We start from the raw sequence: 23,571 nt of genomic DNA, 5'->3' as shown, positions 1-23,571 counted from the left end.
CAGGAAAAAATGACAACCAATTATTTTTAGCTAGATGTTTTTATTAAGTTTGTTTTTTGATGTATTTTCTAAAGTCTAATCTCAAACACAGAAAGGATGTCTTGCAGCAAGCCCCAGGGGGAGTCAAACTTCCTTTACAGAGCAGGTGCCATTCAAAACAACTGACAAGCACCATGAAAAGATGGTGTGGACAGTTTTGAGTCCACCATCAGCACCCCCACTGCTCCTCTGAAACTCCTGGCGATGACATAATCACCAGCTCTGTGCAACAGTTCCCAAGAAACAGGTTTCACAATGCACACAATTCCACTCCAGCAGCATGTCCTTGAGGTACAGAACCAAGAAATAACGATTTCATAAGCGATCATCACTGGAAAAAAAGGAATTGGTGCCTCTTGATTCACTACTGAAGGCCAAATTATATCCCCAAACTACATCAAGTGGTCTAATAGAAGATGCTATGCCTCTCTATAAGCTCTCCTTATGTTACCTTGTCTTGACATGAAGGGTATCCGAACATGTTGCCCCAGTATATAAAGTTATTACTTCTGTTAAGTGGAAGTGTAATTGACTCTGCATGCTCTCAGTCCAATGCAAACAGAAGACAACATTGCTAAAATTCAAGTCAAGAAGTGCTTAGTGCTTTTACAAAAGCGGATTAAGAATGTGTAGGCATATTTATTGTGGTTCAGCTGACACAAGGTAACTTGATCACACATACTACTTTTTAACATAAAGCTGTTTGCAATGACAGCAGCCCCAACTGCTGTTCTTTGACCTTCCTTAGTGCCTGCACCCCACCATAACATTCAAATGCTGGTATAAAAGTATTTTCTTTACACACATTGCTGCGCAAGGAGCTTGGTTATCATGACATTTCCAGAGAGGCCAAATGAGTAAGAATTAACGCTGAAGCAGTAGGCACAAGGCCTGTATCTTTGGGTCTTGTAGCTTCTAGAAAGAGTTACTACTTCTTAAGCCATATGCAACTGTTGTAGTCTGCCTTCAGTACAGGTGCCTTGTCAGGCTCCACACTTAATCTCTTTCTCTACACTGCCTCTAAATTCAAGCATTCTTCCTCTGCTTCCTCTTCCCTGCACCATGTAACTTAGGGATAAGTGTCATTTTAAACTGTTGAAGGAAATAAGCCTGTCTATTGCCTAACATGCCCCATCTTTCTGTTTCTCCAACAGCATGTGAATGACTAGATGAAAATACCACTAAAGCAAGAACAGTTAGGAATCACTCCTGTCTCTGAAAATGGACACAGTCTTATTCTCAATTACCTTACATCTTGCAGTTACTATCCATGTAAAACTGTTGTGAAAAAAATATTCAGATTTGGTAGCATTTTACACCTACTTTACACTGATAGAGAAGAAATATGCTGCCATGTGTCCATGACTATGAGAAAAACCTTGAAGGCAGAGGAGTTCTACAGAAAGCTAGTCACCTTAAACAATAACAGCAATACAACTGCATAACCTTCCCTCAAAACTCTTGTGTGTCCTTCGTTATACTGACATAAACAGCTAAAACTAGTCACAGAAGCACTTACTCATATGCATAAGTGCCAGCAAAATCAGGCTCTGAGTTAAGAGAAGATCTCAGCACTTCATTTTGCTCTGTGTGAAACCTCTAGAGGATGTGTCACTGAGGACTGATAAGCAATTGCAAAACTTCTGGTAGCAAGTACTCAGCAGCACATTCAGACTACTTCATGGAAGCAAGAGTGATTTTATCTTGTGCTCTGTATAAGCAAAAGCCCATATTTTTAAGCTACCAGGTTAATTTTTGCTGAAAACACTGACATAGTCTGCCCAAGTGCAAGCATAAATTGTGCACGCAATTATCTGGATATATACTCTGGCATTGACAGAGCAGCAAAGCAGGTTAATGTGCAGGAGCACAGAACAATAACACAAATCCAGAGGGTGGAACACAAAATGATAAAATGGTTTATTGCTACTGTTCACTTTTTCCTAGTTCTGGGAAGGACACAGAATCTATTCCAAAGAACACATCATTCAGGACATCTGTAGCGATGTTGTGTTGTAAGATGATCTCTCACTCCATCTACAACCCCAAATCAGACAAGAGTATTTCCCTGAAAAGGGACTACGCAGAGTTGGAGAGCCACACGCTCTCCAACCTTTTGTCCTTATATTCCCTTTCCTCCATCTTAAGAATGAACAAACCTGAAGACAGGGCCAAGTCTCCTGGGACAGAGGAACAGAAACATGTTATTAAAGTGTGTACATAAGTGGTTTCTGTCTGGGATCTGAAAACCAACTTTAATTAACCAGCTGAGTGGAAAGCACAGTTTATATAATGCAGACTATCTATGGAGACTCTCTCCAATCATTCCACACAACCCCTTGTAACTGCTAGTCCACATAATAGCAATTTTTGCTGGTAAAACTAAAGTAACTGGGATGAGGGATCTAGATGTCAGCTTTCAGAGAGATCAAGAATGAAGAAATAAGCATTTAAAATAGAGGAAATAGAGACCAATCCATATTACACAGGCTACTACATAGTTCTATAAGGGAAATAAAGCTTTTATTGCTTCTTGAATGCTTAAAAATTATTTTTTCATCAGATAGAAAGTTATTCAGTGCTAAAAAGATTTTGTTAATGTCTGCCACTGTCACTGAAAGAGTCCTAGAAGAGTATGAAGACTTCTGTCTTTCTCTACTTGTACTCTGGAAGTTCGCTTTCTGAAATACTGTATGCTTACGAGATAAGCCAGTGAAAAGCCTGATAAACTTGGAAAAAAATTAGCTCTGGGAACAACTGAGGTCTGTTCATTGAATACTCCATCTGGTTGTCAGGCCATAGAACTATAACTTGATGGTTTGGGATTTTGTCTTTGGTTTCCAGTATCTCCATTTTTTAAGATTCAGCTCAAGAGACTGTCTCCGATTCTGCGTTTGCAGAGTTCTTGGCTCAGTGGGTCCTTAGTATTTCTTAGAGGAATTTAAATGACACTATCATCCAAACAACCAACACTTAAGGTTAGCTTCATGCTGCATTTGAGATGATCTAACCTTACACTGATGCACAAAGGGGTTTGTTTCATCCTGTTCACTCTCTTCTATTCCATCATATGCTTCTATCTTATCTATCTATGCAGCGCTGCTGCTCCAGCTTGCAGAACTGATGAAAAACTAATTAATTTGGGGGGTGTGGATTAGTCATCATTAGAGGAGTGAAAAGGTGACCATTTACAGTGGAAGCTCACTGCTAGATTAAATGCAACGTTGAACTGCACTCTGCTTATAGACATTTACAGAATTTCCTTGGGTGTTCAGCTCAGTAGTATCTGCATGTATATTTTAAAACTATGGCTAAGCAAGTATCAAATGGAATTCAACTCATTTGTTATAGCTTACTAATGTTTGTCAAAACCTCACACCAATTTTATCAAAGAAAGAGAGATCAAACCTCAATCAGAGCAGTTAAATACAAAACTTACCAACAACATTTCCACTGGAAAAAACAAAAGGGGTTTTTCCAGCCATTAAAAAAAGTAAACTCAGATAATTGCATATGATATGCAGGGCTATCCTAGTGAACACTTATAGCAATTACTTGAAATTCTGATGTCATTCACAATAGATGTATCAGCTGGTAGTTTTAAAAACTTGATGGTATATTAAAAACTATGACCAATATTGTTTTCTGTGCATAGAGATAAACATCCTGCTCAAGGATGTGAACTCCTATTTAAAAACAAAACCAAACATTAAGAATAAAAAGCACTCAGTATGGTTCTGAGACACATATGTGGCTGCATTGCATATTCCCTGCCTACACTGACAGTGTGGGAGCTCTGTTAGTCATCTAATGCGCATATTTGCTTGGCACAATGCCTTTACTTTCTTATGCAGGCAAGAAAGATGATCACCAGTTTATTGTATTCTTACATCTTCATGCTCATCAGTCAGTACGACCAGGCCTTCCCAATTCAAACTACAAGATGTTAGTAGACAGACCAGTTCAAAGCAAAGCCCAGGAACTGGAAGGTTGTTAAGCACAACTGTAAAGACAAGGGTGACATTTTAGATTCATCCTGCTTAGACATATTTTTTTGGTGGGACCTAAAAAAAAAAAAAATGTTTATTTTAAGAATAAGAACTTTTTATTAAATAGAAGCCTGATTTAGTTTTGCTTTCAACCCTGACACAGATCCTTTTACTACCTTCAAGGGCATTAGAGGTTCTCCATTGACTTGCTTTAACTGGCCTTCCCTGCCTCCATTCTGGAGGAAGCTGATGCAGAACCCGAATTTAGTTTTCAAATAAGGCTGTCACAAGGCCTCCTTGCCCAGACTACAGCAGGATCACACGGATCCCATCCTTCTGGCATCCCAATTTCATTTAAACCATACAAAACACATACAAGAAAGGTGTGCCTTTTTAGTGTAGTGTTGAGGATGAAATCCAAAGAAGAAGGGAGGGAAGCAGAATTTCCGGGTGCCTCAATGTTGGCAGACCTTGAAGGAGTGAGTCTGCCAAATCATTTCCCCTCCCAATGGCCCTGGATGCTGCAAATTAGTATTTCACCATGAGATACTTCATGTTACAATCTGCTTTGTATAGAATTAACAAAGCACCATTTCAATTGCTTTCTGACACACAAGGGAATAAGTGCTTTGAAGGGAGGTAGCTCATGCTGTTTCTTAGATATCTCGGTGGTGAACCCACTTCACACTGCCTATTGTATTTACATCAAGGAAAAGGCTCAAACTGCCCCACTCCACTGCAGAAACTGGCAAGGTCAGCCTGGGACTGCCTGTAGGACCTCTTCTAACCCCTTCCTTATTTTAAGTGCCTTAGGCAGTACAGGCTGCCATGTCTCTGCTGTTTTGCCCCAGATGCACACAAATTTGAATTCCTGAGGGCTGCAGTGCTTTGGTATAATGTCTACTGACTGTGCTCAGTGTGTTACTATCTAGCTGAAGGGAACAGCTTTTGACAAGCAGGAATTTAGAATAGGTAAGATCTAGTCTGATCTAGTAGGGTTCTGTCTTTAATTCTATGATGGTAAGACAGAAAAAATATGTGGGAAGCATACACAATAATCAACCATCTCAAGTTAATTAGCAATTAATTTAGTGAGCTACTAAAGTCTAGCAAAGATGAATCCTGAGAGATTCTGGTCACAGTTACCCTGATGTAAATCTAGATTAACTCCTAGAGAGAACATCAATCTCCATGACAGTTACTTCAGATTTACACCCAGCTACTCTGAATTTGTGCACTTGTTTTCACAGCCGTGTGGGAGAGCTGTCTCAACACAAATCAGCTCTGCTCTCCTGCAGATTCTGCAAGGTACACAAAGTTACATTTCTGTAAAAACCTAACCTCAGTGAAATGGGGAAACTAAATTCTCCACTCTGATGAAACCTAAGCCTCCCACATAACAGACAAAACCCCTGCTACAGATCCAGCCACTACAAGTGGTCACAGTATCCTCCTCGGCTCTCAGTCTTCAGGCGGTAAGAATAATTCCCTTTCACTGGATTTCATGAAGCACAACAGCAAGCATCAAAATTACTACATTCTTCTTCTGCCTAGGACTCTTATAAGTAAGAATAAGAATATTCTTAAGGGTACCACATCCACAGAGCGCAGTTTTGAGACCAGTCTCACAACCCTACAAAAAGTAAAGAGGGGGTAAACACCTTCCAGTCATTAGCACTGCCCCATGTGATACACACTGTAGCTGCGTCAAAGAAATTTGATATGAAAAAGGAGTTAATTGTCCTGCCATGCAGCCCATCGCTCTTCTACCAACTCAGCTCTGCATCCCCATCTATGCACAGCCATGACTTCCCCCTTCCTTTACCCCTTAAAGCTAACAGCTGGATTAAAATGATATAATGTTCCTTTCCACCCACGTGAATCTCAATCCAAGTAGTGCGGCATTGCTCGTTAAATTCTAAGTTGATTCAGGTAAGGAAGTGTTTGTATGCTTCTGGGTGAGCCAGAGTACAGGTCTTAAGTAATAGAGAGCAGAAACAGATCACAGGCCACATACAAACGCAAGTGCTGTAATTCTGAATTCAACATATGTCCAGAGAGCCTGTCAAATGGTTTGTGGAAACATTATGGAGAGATACTTAGAGCCACTTTTGCTAGATGGTTTAAGTTCACATTAAGAGCTTGCATCAAACTCATTAACATGGGAATTTTTTTTCAGCAAACTATAAATCTCCCCATACCAGCCAAACTTTGACAATTGGACACATTCCTACCCCCATTCTGCTGACAATTATGTTTGCACTGTGGACCCTAACTGCCTCACCTAGTTTTATCCTTTGCAAGAACTGGTAATCTGAAGAAGCCCAGAATGTGCTTGCTGTTCCTTTGTTTCATGCCATAAGTGGGGTTGATAGGGTTATTCAAGATGATCCAGCAAGCTCAGAACACGGTCTTCATGCATTCATAAGGATGTTGCACAGCTCCATTTCATTTTGGCTTTTTTTTTCTGCTCTCCTGTGCACTATTGCTCTGAAGACTGTTTTGCCATTAAATATTAATGTGGATTCATGATCTCTCAGCATCGAGTCTCCATCAAAACAGCCTGATCAGCTTATGAGCAAGCATCATAGTAGCAAAACATATGGCACTAATAAAGGTAGCCAAATTTTTCATGGTTCCCAGCATTTGTAGAGTTCAAACAATGTAAATCAAGTACATTCACAAGTCAGTCAACCCACAGTAGAATACACAGAAGAATATACGTCATCACTAAGTAAGCTTTTGTCTTCAGCAGTATTATAGAATTTCAAAAAAAATAAGCTATTTTTATAGGTAATGCTAGATGGGGGAGCATATTTTGAATCTATAAAATTGCTTGAAAAGGGACAGTCATTTTAGAGTGAAAAGTATTTGGCAACCAACAACTTAAAAACAAAATGGTAATTTTTAGGGTGGTACACTTTAAAGAGTAATCTAAATAAATGCTGATCTTTATAAAAGATGACATTTTAGCTAAGCAATTCTACACAAAAGAATTTCTTCTGCATATGCCAGTTTGGTTCTTATAATTAGACCTCCCTAAAACTATTAAAATTTTATGAACTTGTGTACAGATACAAGTTATCACAGTATAGTAGGATGAGTATTTTAAGAACAGTTATTCCAGAATGAATATGTCTATACATGAAGTTGTTTAGAAAGGTATTGCACAGTGATGTTATATGGATAACCTGTAAGTAGTACAGAGTACTGCAGCATCCCACAAATAAAGACAATTCAATGTTCTTCTGAGATGAAGCAAAATAATCTAGCCTCCATGCTTATCTCAACCTCCATAGAACTACTGGGCAGAAATAAAGCTAGAATTACACATAAACCTCAGGTGCCTTTTCTGAACTTAGCTGAGCTTCACCAACAGGTGAGAGAGGAATTCAACTGGTTACTGACAGCTGGGTTATAAACATCCTACTTAATTTCTAGAAGACTAACTAGACACAAAGCAATCTGTACTGTTTCTCCAGGTTCTCCCCAGCTGACTCATTCTCTTGCCTGAAATACAGAAGGGTGAAACAGTTTTTTAACAGAGATGAAAAGTAAAAAAAGTAAAACAGACTCTCTCACATTATCGGAATCAAAATTGCTTTGTACAGTAGCAAGAGATAGACTAAAACCAGAATTGGATGCCAGTTTGCAAACTGCCATTAAATTTCCAGGAAGCTAATCCACCAATGAGCATACTGCACCCTAGAGAGTCCTTAATTAATAGTGTCACATTTGCAATAGCCTAGTTAAGGTTGTGTCAGCATTTACATTATAAATCCCTAATTATATGTTAGCAAAACAATGCTGAAACATGATATACAAGGTTCCAGTCCAGGAAGAAACTCTGGGAAGAAGGTGGGGAGAAAGTATCAGGGTAGATTAGATTTCACGTTTTAAGTAGAAAAAGGGAGGGCGGGGAAGCTTAGAACTATTTCAAGTTCCAAAAGCAGAGAACATCTTGGCAGGCATTTAAGGCTGAATCCTGGAGGTGGTAAATGCCCTTGACTCTAATCTCAGTAGGACATATGGGTGGTTAGCATACCCCCAAAGAATGAGGGATTACAAGTGTTTAAGTACTCATTATATCCATAGGAATTAAAGCATGTAGTTGTTTCTGGGGTCTGGAACACAGTCCATCTGTACTTGCTCTGAGAGTTTGATCCTACTCCATCACAGGGCTGATGGTGTCTACAGTCCAAGGTCAGAAAGATAAGCACTACAAACTTCCAAACATGATGAAATATACAAAATATATATATATATATTTTGGAGGAGCTTTACACACAGAATACACTTTGCATTAGATGGAGCATTACTCTCCCCTTGATGTTTATATGTGGTGTATTTCACAGTATCTTGGCATTATTTCTTTGATTAGAAAATATATCATAATCAAATTTGGAGCTCCTACAGCTTCCAACCCCATCAGCTGGAGCAGAGCGCATGCCTCTGACTTCTAATTCTTGGAAATGGATTGCAGTAGTGAGGAGAGGAAGCAGAATTAGACAGTATTAAGAGAGCAGACAGAGGCACTTCGTGACCATCCAAACCTGCACTAAGTGGTCTCAGTACTAAAGACCAGTAAGGTTAAAAGTAAGGACAGTAAGGTCAAAGTAAAGCCAGTAAGTGGTTTCAGTACCAAATGGAGGCCCGTCTGCTGATTACTTCCATCCTTCATTGTCCTGAGGTCCAGGCACTGGTGCCCCTAAATGTCCTGTGATACCTCACTTTGAGGGTAACAAATGTTGAAGGATACACAGAAGTGCACATGTGCTCAAGAACAGCTTTTGCAGTGCCTCGTGCCTTGGCTGCAGCCAGCTCTGTCCCACTGGTGAACCCTGGCCCCTTTTATCCTGCCCATGCACTGTGGCTATATGTCCAGGTGAGAGCAAAATGGTATCAGGGCCCCAGGGCCATGCCACAGCCTCCCCTGCTTGGGTGCTGCCAGCCCAGCATTGATCACTACCCCTTCAAAACAGCCACCCATGGAAAAAACAGTATGTTTCTTCCAGAGTCCAGCACTGTAGCTGAAAAGGCAGTGGCAGTCTGGTATAACTCAGGTCAGGACTCAGGAGCTTCCCACTCTATTGTAGCCAGAAAGGCCTGTAACGAAGGCCTGCAACGAAGGCCTGCTTATATTATACATAATAAGAAAATGTAGCCAAGAAGAAAGGCCTGTAATGAAAGCCTACTTGTACTGTATGTGATAAGAAACTATTCATTATTACTTTAGGTAGAAGGCTAACAATTCTTAGAATAAGCACCTGCTACACATCATGAGAAAAAGGAGGAGCTACAAGACACTTCAAGGTCCTTATGTACATACTTTGCAGAAAGGGAGGACACTAATTGCCTCCAGCAACATTCTTATCTTCTGAGGCATAAAGCAAACAATTACCAACACCGAAATATTGAGAAACTAGGGGAAAGGTAATTTGGGCCAGGGTCCCCACGACCACCGACCCATAAGCTCCCTACCCAAATTATACCACCTACTCAAAAGATAGAGGCGGAGAAAGGAAATGAGCACGCGTTTTAGTTTGCATACTAGGTGAAGAAATATGAACCAATTATTGTAACGGGGAGTGTACCACTTTGTAAGCTTTGTAACATTTGTGTATAAATATGACAAGAGAACCAGCATTAGGTGTGCCTGATTTGAGGAACTATCCTCCTGACACCCAGCACTGCAATAAAGGAAATGCCTGCTTCTTAATGCTAAATTGGTGTTAAGGAGTTTTCTTTCATTCCCAAATTTCGGTGACACTATGACTTTCCACATTAGGACAGTATTGTCTTAATTTTACTTAACTATTACTCATTTGCAGGCTACAAGCTACCAAAGGGCCATATATACATGTACATGAAACATGACCACACTTAATGAAGCCAGGTTTGAAAAGCTTATCCATTCACATTAAGACTCTAAGTCAACAATCATGACATTAATCCTGACTAGCAACTACTGATTAGAAATCATACTGTAACTCAGAACCTTGCCTTTCACACACTGTTGCCTCCTCAGCATAAACCATGGTGAGCCTGACCTTCTTGCATAATTCCTCCCTTTCTACAAACAAGCTAAGTTTATTCGCGTGGTAAGTCAATTTTAAGAAGGATTGGATCAGAGAGCGGACAATGCCCTACAAAGAGAACAGTTTTCTTGTTTGTACTATTGTACCAAATGGCATTTTGCTGTTTGCTAAATAGCTGCCTTCTCAGGTTAAAATGCCCCCTTCTTAGGTTAAATTGCCCCATGGATCTTGGGGTGTCACACGTTACTGAAGGAAGTAGAATGTGTTATCCCAAAAGGATGAATGCAGCACCTCAAACCATCACTGTATCACTACTGTATCCATTTAACCTATTGCTGCCACAGCCTTAAAAATTAATGAGTTCTCTAGGGAGCATACAGACATAAGGCTCAAAGCAAATGAAGCTGCTGCCAATACTGTTTTCTTCTCCCTAGACACCACTTCAAGTCAAAACAGAATAGCAGCTTTTGCCACCCAGCAGTGTCAGGATCCTTTCAGACAGAAAAAAATACCTATGCTTGTGTGGACAGGCCTTGAAATTTCACAACCTGCAAGCCATCATCATGTAGTCTGATCTCGTTCCCTCCACCATTTGGGGGATTTTTGTTGTCAAGCTCCTCACAAAGAGGAATTAAGCTACATTTTGGGGTAACTTCTGAAGTCATCTTGGTCCAAGTTTTGTGAAGATCTTAAACCTTGCTTAAAACTAATGACCTGCATGCAACTAAAGGGAGTGCTTAGTTTCTCCAGCTCTAGCACTGACTTGATTTCTCGCTTTTCTGTGTGGCAGTTAACACCACACCCACAGACATGATATAGCATATACACAGAAACACAGGTCAGCGAAGTCATTTATGTAAGGCCCCTTCTTTAAGGGACTGTCTCACACAAAGGGGAACATCAGCAGATGGGGCTCTGCTTCTGCATCATATTCCTCAAATGTGAATGCCTGGTGGGTGCAGAGGGGGATAAGAACAATCACTCACTCTTTCCAGCCCTTGTTTTTCATGGCATCGCTGCACACACATGAGAAACAGCTTGTTTTGCCTTCCAATCCCTTTGCTTCCCCAAAACACTCCCCACATCGATCAGTGTCACTGAGAAATAGTCTGCCAGAAAAAGGTTTAGAAATCCTCAAACAAAATGGGTCAAGCATTCAGAATTACCATCAATAAACAGCTCCAAAATGATGCAGTAAAAGATTAGCAGAGCAGCTTTTAAATTTACACTGGTCTAAGGTCTGAGACCAGTTCGTGAACAACATGAAAAAAAATGTTTCTCTAGAACAAAAGATCAATATCATGCAAATCACTATGATTTACAAGCAAGGCTTTATCTAGCCTGACATCTTCTCAGGATTTTAGATTTCTGCTTATCTCTAGCTCTGGTAACTTATGAAGCATCAGCTCCAAAAATCATGCAGCAACCAAAGAAGAAAGTTGGCAATCACAAGCAGGTAGATGCAATGCTTAAGTTCAATATTTCAGGAAATGGCCTAGAAACAACTGGATGGATTAATGTGACATTTTCCAAGACCTATACTGGTTTCAAGATGATATTTCCAAATACCCGCTGTGCTCTCAGAATCAGAGACCATGATGTCCATAGCAATCAGTTGCAAAAGAGGAACAAAATCTAGAAGCAAACGATTCTTTTATGCATCCTGTAGTGGTGGTCATCAGCTCATTTCAGTCCATGACAAAGCCCCTAACAAACAAGGCATCGTGTGTGTGTGTTTCCTCTTATAACGGACAGGGAGATCTCAACAGCCAGTTCATTATCAGTTAATAACATTCTAGGCTAATAGCCTGTAATAAACTTGATCCCAAGGATACTGAATGTCATGAAAGCAAAGTTAACCACAAACACTCCTCAAAAAGCTTTTTGTCCAAATCTAAGAAAGATCTGCAAGTTACCACTGCTGTTACTGGTATTAAAGGCTCCAGAAGACCGTTATCAACGTGCAAAAAATTGTCATTAACTCTGAAAATCCTTATCCCTTCCAAATCCACTGAACACCTTGCTTAAGGACAAACACAGAACACATTGTAACAAAAGGACTAAAGAAATCACAGAACTGCAGTATCGTATCCTAACCTACCTCATAGTCTTTCCTCAACGCAAAAGCCATAAATATAGAATAATTTCCCCCCAAAATTCATGTTAGATGGCACATCAGCTACTGTGTTAAAGCAACACTGACAAATATTAGGGAAAAAAATTACAAAAATATTTAAAGTAGCTGTATGCAGTGATTTCTGTATAATGTCCCTGGTTTTAGCTACTTATATATCATCTTTAATTATCTGGGGTGTGTTCATCTTCAGGTCATCACATATTGAATCCCTTTGATTTATTTTAGCTGACGCAGGTAATTAGCTCTCTAGAGGTTTGGAACGTTCTTCTCATTATTGCTCATATTTTTTTACTTCAGCTACTTGTTTCTGCTGAAGCACTCAGTTGCCACTAATTTTATGCTAAACAGACTTCTCCCAGCTAAGCTGTTGCTGGATTTACAGGCAACCTGCTGCAATCTGTGGCTTCAGACATTATGAATGTAGGTGATTCTATAGCTTTCGGGGAAAAGCTGCTTCTTTCATACTTTGACAGTATCAAACAGAAGCTGCTAATCTGAAAGGATGTAGTGGACAAAGAGGGCAGTTTGCACTTCCTTGGTTTGAAGTCTTTGTGGCAGAAGGTTACTCAGCTCTTTGTGAAAAAGAGACAAATACATAGCTAGAGGAGAAGACACTTAGGCTGGAGAGGTGACAGACACGGCAGGGATGAAAACCATACACAGAGCAGCAGAGCTTGGCATCGGCTGAAAAAATGAAGGAAGAAAATCTTGTAGACACAGATAGGAAACTCTATATTCCAAACTGGAATAAACATCCAGTTTCAAGGACAATAAATCAGCTTAGAGATCTGCTCTCAATTTCTACTTCTGTTCAGTATCAACAACCAAGGGAGTAAATGGGATGCCTTAATAAAGTAAATTCCCAAATGACAGCAGACACTATTCCAGCTTTGGACTGCCTTCTCTTCCCAGTGTGATCAGGGAGCAATCTCACAGGCACAGCTTTACAAATCCCATGCCACCAGATAAATGCCAGTAGGCTGTGACAGACTACAGTAAAGCCAGAGACAGTGTTAGCAGGACCTGACTTTCAAGCAAGCTTGCCAAGCAGAAGAGAATCTTTTTCTAAATCCTGGGTATCCAGGCAATGGTCTCCTCTGTCCAAACACAGGAACTAGCACCATGCCTGAATCAGTGTCTTACCACTGACACACTTTTTTGGGTTAAAAAAAACCTTTATGTAACATTAAAGTCATGCCCAGGACTAACACAAAGCAACAGTTCTCAATTTAATCTAATGCAAACTAATATAACGTAATCTAATCCACTCAAGGATAACAGACTGAAAACTGATGTTCTGAGCTCCACAGAATACACTGCAGATAAAACATACTGTTGCTAAACTGATGGTTCTCTCATTATCTAGTGTCACTACAAAACTTTAGAGCACTGAGTCTCCATTGGTGATCTGCTGCCCACTGGCAACATGCAGAACTGCGGCAAACGGCCAAAATTATATTCAGAAGCAAGATCTACAATGTTTCCAATCAGGATCTTGAGGGGTTAGGGTGCCAGAGACTGCATACGAAATTCAAAGGGACAATGTTTTTTTCCTAAAAAATTCAGGATATACACTATTGTACATGATGCTTAAACCTGAAAAGAGGTAAAAGCTAAGAGCAAATGGCAGTGCCTACTTCAGGGAAAAAATACCTAATTGAGAAACTAGAGATTTTATAAAACTTACATAGCATGGAGAATGTTACACATGCTTGCAGTAATTTACCACAAAGAACAGAGCACGTAAGGATCTGAAAACATGGTTTAAGACAATAAATAACGGGCTAAAACGCACACAGCGTTCGGGCACTCACCCCCTTATGTACAAGTGCAAGTTAGGCAACCTGTAAGTATGTGAGAAGTCCCTCTCTAATTTAAAAGAAAATTTTAACTATTTTAATTATGGGGCCATTCTAAACAGGCTCTGAAGTGCAGAAGTAATCAGGAGCAGAATAAAATAGCCATTACATGCTTTTTAGTCACAGGATTTGTTACAATAATTCATGAAGCTCCCAGCAGTTTCATAACAAAGTAGTCACATCTGCAGTTTCACAGAAATGATCGTGTCTGTGCCAATGTTTCATCTTACAAATGTTTGCAGGCTCTGATTTCCATGTTTAGAAGAGGGCTGAAACAAGCCAATTGTTAAATTATTCCACCTCTCTGGCTTGCTATTCCCAAACTTAAGGAGCAGATGCTGTGGTCAGTGTAATGGAATGGCGGCAGGGATCTGTACTGGCAAGGGAGGCTCTGCTCCTAAAGGAGACAGCTACAGCCAAGCCCCAGGCTGGTAATACGCACTGAGACTGAAAATGAGGGAACATATGCTGTTGGAGTACCAAATGGAAGATGTTCTGGAAAAGAAAATAAACAAATCTAGCCATACTCAACAAGTCAAGGTACAAGAAGGAAGCAGCAAGTCTCTGTTCCTAAAACAGGCTCCGCAGAACCATCAGAAAAAATGTCCTGCCTGATGAATAAAATGGATTCCCTTTCTCAGAATCTCTGGATGATGCTAGAAAAAAGATTAAGCATATTTTATTTACCTGTATTAAAAAACCAACAAGAAAAAATCCAAACAAACAGGCAAGTGTTATTTAGTGAACTGACAGTAAATTCAAAAGTGGTATCATACACCCAAGGGAACGCTTCAAATAACAATTCTGGCAAAACAAGTACTCTCTTAGAGAGGCTGAATCAAGATGCCTAGCTTGCTTCTAAGTGTCCTGACCTAAGCAGTATGACCTAAATCTTGCAAGAGTGGAGAAGAATGAAACCTCAAGCATATAAGGACTCTCGCTGCCATTAGCAGGCCTGCAAGAGTCTGCCTTCCTTATTATTTTATGGGAGTATATACCTGTATTTCAAATAGCCCAAATTTTGGTCAAGTCCAAGACACCACTATGAGATGCAAAATTTCATTACTGATTGAGAAACACATGAAATGCATCCAGGGAGATCCAGCTACTTGCCTTTTGAGTTGGTAGGTACTCAATAGTGGAATTGTAAGAATAGGTCTCTAGAGTGGCTGTGTGGAAAAGCTTCTGGTGTTTGCATGCTGTCACCTTGGCTGCACGTGACAACTGCCAACCTACAACCCATTGTCTGCTCGTGATGACTCAATTTTTGAAGACCAGCTGGGTGGGATCAGTGAGCAAGTTCAATGGACTGTTCTGCTCCTCCTTACTTTTCTCAACCAAAGAAGGAACTTTTCAACTCCTCCTCTCCCCATCCCTTTACCATTCACTTACAATCATCATTCTACACAGGTAAAATAAAGCTGTGGTCCCAGTGAGCTAATGGGAGGCAGGAATGGGGCAACAAAAAACAACCCTTCTTTAAGAATGAAATTAGCACCTGCCTGCCAAAAAACAAAACAAAACAAACCCCACTAGTTACTGTTGGTTTAGCCCACTTCAGCTTTTTAATCCTGCCTTCCAAGAGGATCCAAAGCTTGTTATACTCCAATGGAGCCCTCCCCTTATCTCACATCCATGAAGTATTCACCTCCACCTAAAAAAGTCTGCAATGCTGTTGGTTGCTAAAAATCCCCTGCCATTGAAGCAGCGGGAGGGGAAAGAAAGTAGTAATTGGAATGACCTGCTTTTACAGAGTCTAAGTCATCTATTATGAAAATAGTTATTATTTATAGCACCTGAGAGATGCAGTTCAGAACAAATAGCCTCACCATGCAAAATTCCGAGCTTTTCTCAGCAGTTTTGGTTATTCAGTGATATCTGAAAAAGCTCACTGCATCTTTACAAAATACCAGCATTTTTATTTCCTAACAAACTCTAAGATACCATTAGAGGCTCATGATATCACTGGTGTTAGAAACAGAATGTGCTCTCCCCACGGAAGGGGAATAGCAACTATCTGCAGGGAAAAAGGAAATGTTTGTCTCTCGGGGTAGAAACCACAAGGATTGCTACTTTCTGGGGTGTGGAATTAGGGGGGGGGGGGGGGAAAAGAGATACAACTTCATTTTGAAAGTGAGGTATACATTCTTTCAAATGAATTAATAATCTAAACTCATCTAAGCTGCCTCTGCTAAGAGGTGAAATCAGCAGAGAAATAAACTACACATCAAATAAGTAGTATGCTGCAGTTTCAATAATGAAATAACATATACACAAACTTAGAATTAGTAAATACAAATAGTCCTGAAAGCTTTGATAGAGTCTTTAAGGATGTGAAAGTTTCAAGTTTCTGTGTCTAAGAATGTCAGAAACAATATAGGTAGGTTATGGGGAAAAACCACACCTGAATGGAAGTATAGATGAAATAACTGAAGGTAATCAAAACATTCCAAATTATATTGCAATAAAAACATTGTTTTCGAAAAGATTTTCAATTTTGAGTTCAATCACAATTTTTGATTATGTTTCAAGTCACAGGCCAACACTGAATTTGTTGTAATACTTCTTTTGACTCATTTGCAATGATTTCATAGGCTGATATGGTCCCACAGTGCAAATATGCAGGAGCTTGACACAAAAAACGTAAGTTACAACTTGTATATTACAAAGAAAATCTAAAATACTTACTGATTTTTACTAAGTTTCCTACAAATACTTTTTTTTTGAAAGGACAATTCCCTTCAAGCATTTTGTTTGTTGCTTTTGTTGCTTTGCATGCATCAGCAGTCCCCACTGTCCCATGTCTGCTCCTTTGCCATTTATTTCAAACAATTTTATACTTTACTGACTTCAGTTTAGAGACCAGTACTATTCTTACACCAATATTCAACACCTAATTCGCAGTGACACATAACACAACTTATCTTTACCTGCACCTCTTGCAGTTGAGTAAAGGGTATACAGCTCCAGACACACAGAAAACTCAGAGGATCTAGGGAGATTGTGATTTCTAGGTATAATTCTGGTTTCAGTAAACATGCATTTCAAGAAATAACAAACGTCACAGAGTCACTTCTCTGCTGCACTAGTAATACAAGATGCATCATTACCTGAATAAACAGATACAACTGTAAATAGAAAGTATTCTGTTCACTATACAGATGCAAAACAAACAAGGGAGTGGGTATCTAAGAGGACATTTAACCTTAACTTCTCATATTGGGTTTACAGATGAAAATACGTATCTTTATCAAAGCACATGTACTTTGAAGATCTTCATACTTTTGTTACACTTCAACTTGCAGTGTTATTGGGCTCCTTTTGTTGTTTTATAGTCCTTTAGGTTTAGAGGTGACTTCACCAACTTCCGCAATAGTACTTTACATCTAAGAGTCTGTCTACACAGGAGGTCCTACCAGAATAGCCATTCTGAATACTTATGCATACACATTTCCATGTTCACAGTCTGCTTCTGTAAGAGGAGTGCACATGTGGAAAATAAGCTTGGTACACTAATGTGAGCAAATTTCTGTATGTAAATTAGCCTTCCATTTCCCAATGAAATACATCCATCTCCTGCATCTCTCAAGGTCACATAGAAATGAATGGCAGGATTTGATCACTGTCTACTTATAAATAGAAACATACTTTGCAAGATTGCTTTCTGCATTTACTGTTTCTTACAAGAATTGTGTAATGAACGGAAATGGAAGCCACAGATAAGATTCTTACACTTTTTGAAATGGAAAAATCTAAGTCCACTGGACTTGTCCACTAAAATATCCACTAGTACTGATTTTTTTTTCCCCCCAGGAGCAGTTATCAATCTTATCTCTGCCAAGTAGAGTGTTATTTTTGTATTTAATATTGGAGTTACAACTGTGTAATGCATTTCTGGCACAATATGCTGTGTTAGTGTCCTAGCCTCCTGACAGGACCTTATACTGCAAAAAGCCTTGGTAACAAAAAAGACTTTGCAAGGGTATGGACATCATTCATATGAAAAATTTTGCATACTTCATGACATCAATCATTTCATGACCTTTATCAACTGCAGGTTCCAAAAAAGCCTTCTGCAAATGAACCAACACCTTTGGAACACACAGCTTTCAAAATGGAGACTCCTTTTGAACCAGTAGTTTCAGTCATGCTATAAAGCTTACAGCATCCATTTCCTAGATTTCCTAGCAGTGCTAGAACCAAAGCAGTTCAGAAATGATGGGTGCAGATCTCAGGTTCATCAGGGTAAACAAAATTACTTCCTCTAATGTAGAGGGATTCAATTCACACTCACATGTAGAGAAAACCTAGTTGTTCCACATTCACATTAGTGTAAGTGAACAGAAACAAATGCATCTACGCAGGTCTTGAAAGCAGACTCTAGCCCACTATTAAGTTTCTTCAGTGCAGTAACTTCTAAAGTCAAGGACATCTAGTCCTCCTTAAGACTTACAATTTCAGACTAGACTACGATGCCATCTTATGCTGTCAGTGTCTGCCAGGAACTCTGGAGTTCTATCCTCCATCAGCTTCTTTAAGGAACATTCTTATCTTGCACAAAACTGCTGTCTTCAGAGTCCTGGGCGCTCATCAGCATTTTTAATGAAACATGATCTGTGGACAAACGAGTGGTAGAACAATTCTAGTGATATATGAATTACAACATTTGAATGATTTAAAAAAGCAGTGTAATTAAGACTAGCTGTGTCATAGCTTATGCAGTTTGATGAAGTGGTATAGGCACACAGACATCAGTTTGGATAGTGACATGTTAGGTATGTGTGTGACAGTGGGCAAAACTAGTGAGCAGGCTCTGCACACTGCAGCTATTAGTAACTTCTCATTGAAGCATTCAAAATCTGTCTGAACCTCTGGCACATCCAGAAGTACCAAATTTGCACACACAGGACTATGAAGATAGGTATCATCCTAAACAAATTCATGCACATAAAAGATATAATCTGCAGTTGTCACTCTTTCTAGCACTCATTGCTATTTGAAGTCAGCATCACATATTCAATTCTTTTAGAAAAGATGGTCTAAATGGCTTTACTGCAGTGATTGACAAGGCTAATCTGAAGGTGTTTATCTGATGAAATACAAGGGAGATCACAATCTCCCTGTAACTTAGGCAAGTTGCTTATACCTGAAGGGTGAGTTTGCATCAAAAACAAGAGTTCCCATTAACAAACAAATGTAGTTGTGTCCACAGGTCAGCATTGCTATAAAAATGCAGAAGGTCACACTATCTAGTGGTTATACCCATAAGCACAGTAGTAAAACACAGAATGAAACTAGTTATGATACAGAATCACAAAGAAAACAAGAAACTTTTTTTTTTTAATGCTAGAGGTCCACCTCTTAAAAATACTAAATATTTTGGGCAGCTACCCTTGACCTTAAACCAGGATCAAACAGTTACCTTCTACTACATCAGACCCTTAGAGCTGCAAACAGAGATTTGAGCCCCACAAACAAGTTATGAAAAGCTTCTCCTGCCCCAAAGAGGTTAGGAGTCAGGTTACATGCAGCAGATCACTAAGCAAGAAAGGGCTAAAAGGAAAAAAGACACAAACCAAGAACATACAGAACCACTTACTGTAATTCTAGCTGGTCACAAATCAGGAGTCTTACAATGCAGGAGCTCAAATCTGACTTCTACCATGCAAATTATAACCATACTAGCTCTTTAAAAGATTGCTCAAAATCACAGGTCAAGTTGGTTCCATACCATTAAGGGAGGAGTCTGAAAAGAGCCAAAAAAAGAATTACTATGCCTGAGCTCCACAGTGAGATAAAAAAAAAACCTTTCACCTTCCGGAGATATTAAAGATCCTTGCCTTTCTTGAATACCGTGGCTTGCTCACTACGTGGTAGCATACACACATATAGCACACACATACTCTGCATCTCTTCTGGCCTTATTCTGCTAAAGATACTTCAGTACAAATCAGCTCTTCAGTTCTTAACTTTCACTTGCATGTTTTGTTTGCAGGGAGTCTCAAATATCCTCTAAAGTAGACACACTTTATATCTGAAAACTAAACTCTTTAAAGTGTCAGCTTAAACCAAGAACCTGTGCCCTATCATAGGTTGAATCTTGGGTCCCATCAGTCACACTTTGCTGTGGCCTGCACAGGATAAGAAGTGAACCAAAAGAGAACTGCGATAGCAAAATTCTCAGTGATTTTAGTGAAGATGGGATTCTGCCATGCACTTTTAAAAAAAGCTAAAATTCAGAAAGCCTTTTCTACAAAAGCCTACAGGGCTCTCATCTCCACTGCCTCTTCTGCCTTTGGACTCAACACCCCACAGGACAGAGTGATCTCGTTAAGCAACTAACAACCACCAAAACCTAGGAAAACTCCCTGACTTTTGGCAAGGGTTTGTTTGTGGACAATTGTGAGGTAAAGCCAAGCAAGTGGAATTCTTTAACGTAGTCTGTTAGGCAGATATATTCATTTTATTCTGGAAACAGAAATTTCCTAATTTGTACATTAACTTCACTCCCTTTGTTAAACAAACTTAACTTCCCTATCTCATCTCTTCTCTTGACAAGCCCAAACCAGAGCTAAATAGCTGATCTTTTTAGGCAGAGGCAGAAAGTCAGAACAGAATTTTTTTTTTTCCTCTTGTGCTGCCAATCAGTGTAATTGCTCCTCCTGCAGCAACATCTGCCTTTCCAGATACTGAGAAAGCAGATACTGGAAAGCATCCTGCTACATAATGGAATTTTGAGATCCAGAAAACAAAATAAATGTTTGTAAATAACTTTTCTCCCCCCCCCCTTTTTTTTTTTAAACATAAACTGCATGACAGAAAACAGCTCTTCCATTTCAAAACAGTTTTGGTACTTAAAAGCTGAATGTGTTTATTTGCTTTTCTGCTGTGTATGTTATCAATATTAATATCAAAAGATGTATGCTATAATCATTCAGATTTGCATTCTTGTTGTGTATTCTACCATTTATCCCACTAAATTGTTACTAAATTGATGGTCTTGCTATTTAAAGGCTCTTGTTCTAGTTTTACATGTGTGACATCCAGTTGGCAACTCTCTCTGCAGTGGAGTGACAAACATTTTAAAGCTTAGCCCTTAAACCACAATGATAATGCTAAATGAGAAGTGAAAAAAGTCCCAAAACACAAAGCCAACAGCTAAATGAGAAGTAAAAAAACCCCAAAGCCAACAACAAAATATTACAAAGAATAATACCTGTCCAATTACAACAAAATGAATTATACAAGTGAACATGATGTGCTTACCTTCCTGCATGTACCTACTGAAAACATTGGGACTCATTACATGAAAATGTAAAATAAAGAGTTCAGGTGTCCATTTTATTCACATTCATGTCAACAGGCTAAATTTTCTCTCAAAGGGCGTATATTGAGCCTCTTAACAATCCTTGGCTTCAGATATATAACCCTAATTCAAATATATCAGTGAAAACATTGGCAAAAGCACTACATTCCGCTACTCCAAAGAAACAAATTGGAAAACAAGTATAGGGTAAGCAGAGATACAATTTTTTACTTCAGATATTCCACACAGTAAAATACAGCACTCTGTCATGTACCACACAAATTCCGCTGAAATCAATGTGAGCTCTGGGTCTACCCAAGATTTGAACTTGATCCCATAACTGTATAATTTATACAACAAAGAAGTTATCTCAAACTGCCTAACAAAATACTGTGATTAAAACAAAAAATTGCTTCCTCAGTATACATAACACTCATGAAATAAAAAGAGGGCAATGCAGCCACATTTCTTTTGAATCAGTTATTTATTGCCCGACCGCAGCACAGAATCTGATCCACAGCTGTAAATCTTTGCCAATCCGGTGGCAGCCAGTGGAGGTGGATTCACACCTCATAAACTTTATAAATATGCTGTAATAAAAAGGATTAACCTACTAAATTTGTTTTTCCTTTCCAAGTAAAATGCAAGAATGAGTCTCACTAAAACGTAATTGCATAACAAAATAACCATATGTAAAGTTTGAAAAAAAAAAACCGTCTTAATTGTAAATAAGCTCACAGGGCACACGTGAAGCCTCTCCTGTTCCACCCATAACTCCACCAAAATCCAGCTGCACAGAAGTCTCCAGCTTCCCAAGACGTTATTACCTACAACGCCAACTATCCTCCTCTCAGCACTGCCATCTAGTAGAAAGTGGCAGTGTACCACGGGCTGCCTGTCACATCAGCTCAAAGGCAGCAATATTCCCGGAAAGCATCGCAAAGCTGTTGCTGCTGCTAAAATTTTAACTGCAACCAGTAGTTAACTACCGAGTATACTGGTTTGAAAGCAGCCTCCCCTAAATCCCCTGGTCCTTCCCAAGCGAGAACCGCTAAGCGCATACACCACCGTCTGCTTCACGTATCTCGGCGTGTTCTTTGGCGAGGGAAAAGAGAAAATTCATATTGCCAACCTTGTGCACTCCGCCACCACGCCCCGGGCCCCGAGACCGGCTGGCGGAGGGCACGAAGAGGAGCGGGCGCCTCGGCGGTGTAAGCGGCGCCGGAGGAGCCGGGCTGCCGGCTGCCCTCAGCACTCCTCGCAGGTTCACGGGCAGCTCCGTGGAGACCGCGGGAACGGGCACGCACCGCCGGCTGCTTCCCCCCCTCCCCAGCCCCTCCGCGCATCGGCCGGGCTGATGCGGCTTGCCCACCTCCGAGTCCCGTCCTTCCCCGGGGGACCGGGCTGCTGCTGTTGCATCTCTCTCTGTACAGCAGGACGAGATGGGAAGCGGCTGCAAGAAAAGCCAAGCAAGGGACCTGCCCTGCCCGCCGCCCCCGCCGCCAGCCGAAGGCGCAGCCCCCGGCGTACAGCCGCCCCCCGCAGCCCCGGGAGCGGCCGCCGCAGCACGGCACAGCCTTACCTCCCCTCCCTGGCTCCGGGGATCCGCCGCTGCCTACCGCGCCCGCCCCCACCTGCGCCGTCCCTCCCAGCCTCGCACTCAGGTGCGGAGGGAGCACAAAGGCAGAGCCGCCCGCTGCAGCGCAGGGAAGCGCGGCGGGGGGCAGCGGGCCCTCGCACGCCGCGCCTCTCCCTCGCCGAACCCCCAGCCCCTGCAGCGCACTGCACCGGTCCCCCGGCAGCCGCCCGCACTCCTCCTCTCCCCTCCCCGCTACCGAGCGCCCTACCCGCCTCAGTCCGCTGCGGGGCGCGCGCGCCAACCGGCACGCCCCCCCCTCCGCCCGAAACCGTTACGACCGTTTAAAACCGTTACAACTTGCCCCGCGCCTCTCCTCAAAACCCCCTCACGCCCCTTCCTCCCCTCAGTGGTGCGGTTGGTGCTGGGACTACGATGCGCCCCTCAGCCTCAGGAAGTTCTCCTGCCCCGGGGAGAGCTGAGGGGGATCTGCCGCCCCAAGTACCCCCACACACCATTGACACAGACCGGACTCGCTAACCGGTGAGCGGCGGGGGCAGGCGGTCCCCTTCCGCCGGCGCGCCGCCCCCGCAGTCCCCGGCAGACACGTACGCGCAGATCGCCAAC

The 23,571-nt window shown here is 41.0% G+C and overlaps 1 protein-coding gene across 14 annotated transcripts in view; it reads right to left on the bottom strand.

Moving 5' to 3' along the window:
• Positions 1–23,198, bottom strand: part of PTPN5 (protein tyrosine phosphatase non-receptor type 5) — an 88,149-nt gene extending 64,951 nt beyond the window's left edge. For 3 of the 14 annotated variants that reach the window (XM_075754980.1, XM_075754985.1, XM_075754988.1), the window contains exon 1: positions 22,951–23,183. The gene's annotated coding sequence lies outside the window, so the exon portion shown is untranslated. Of the gene's footprint in view, positions 1–18,515; positions 18,677–19,661; positions 19,809–22,106; positions 22,134–22,740; positions 22,857–22,950 lie in introns of those variants that run through there. The other 11 variants (XM_075754981.1, XM_075754986.1, XM_075754978.1 and 8 more) reach the window with 9 other exon arrangements.
• Between the last annotated feature and the right edge of the window lie 373 nt (positions 23,199–23,571).

Source organism: Balearica regulorum, chromosome 5 (assembly GCF_011004875.1).
Source record: "Balearica regulorum gibbericeps isolate bBalReg1 chromosome 5, bBalReg1.pri, whole genome shotgun sequence".
Lineage (NCBI taxonomy): Eukaryota > Metazoa > Chordata > Aves > Gruiformes > Gruidae > Balearica > Balearica regulorum.
Note: the sequence above shows the minus strand (reverse complement) of the source record. Positions and strands in the feature narration are given on the sequence as shown.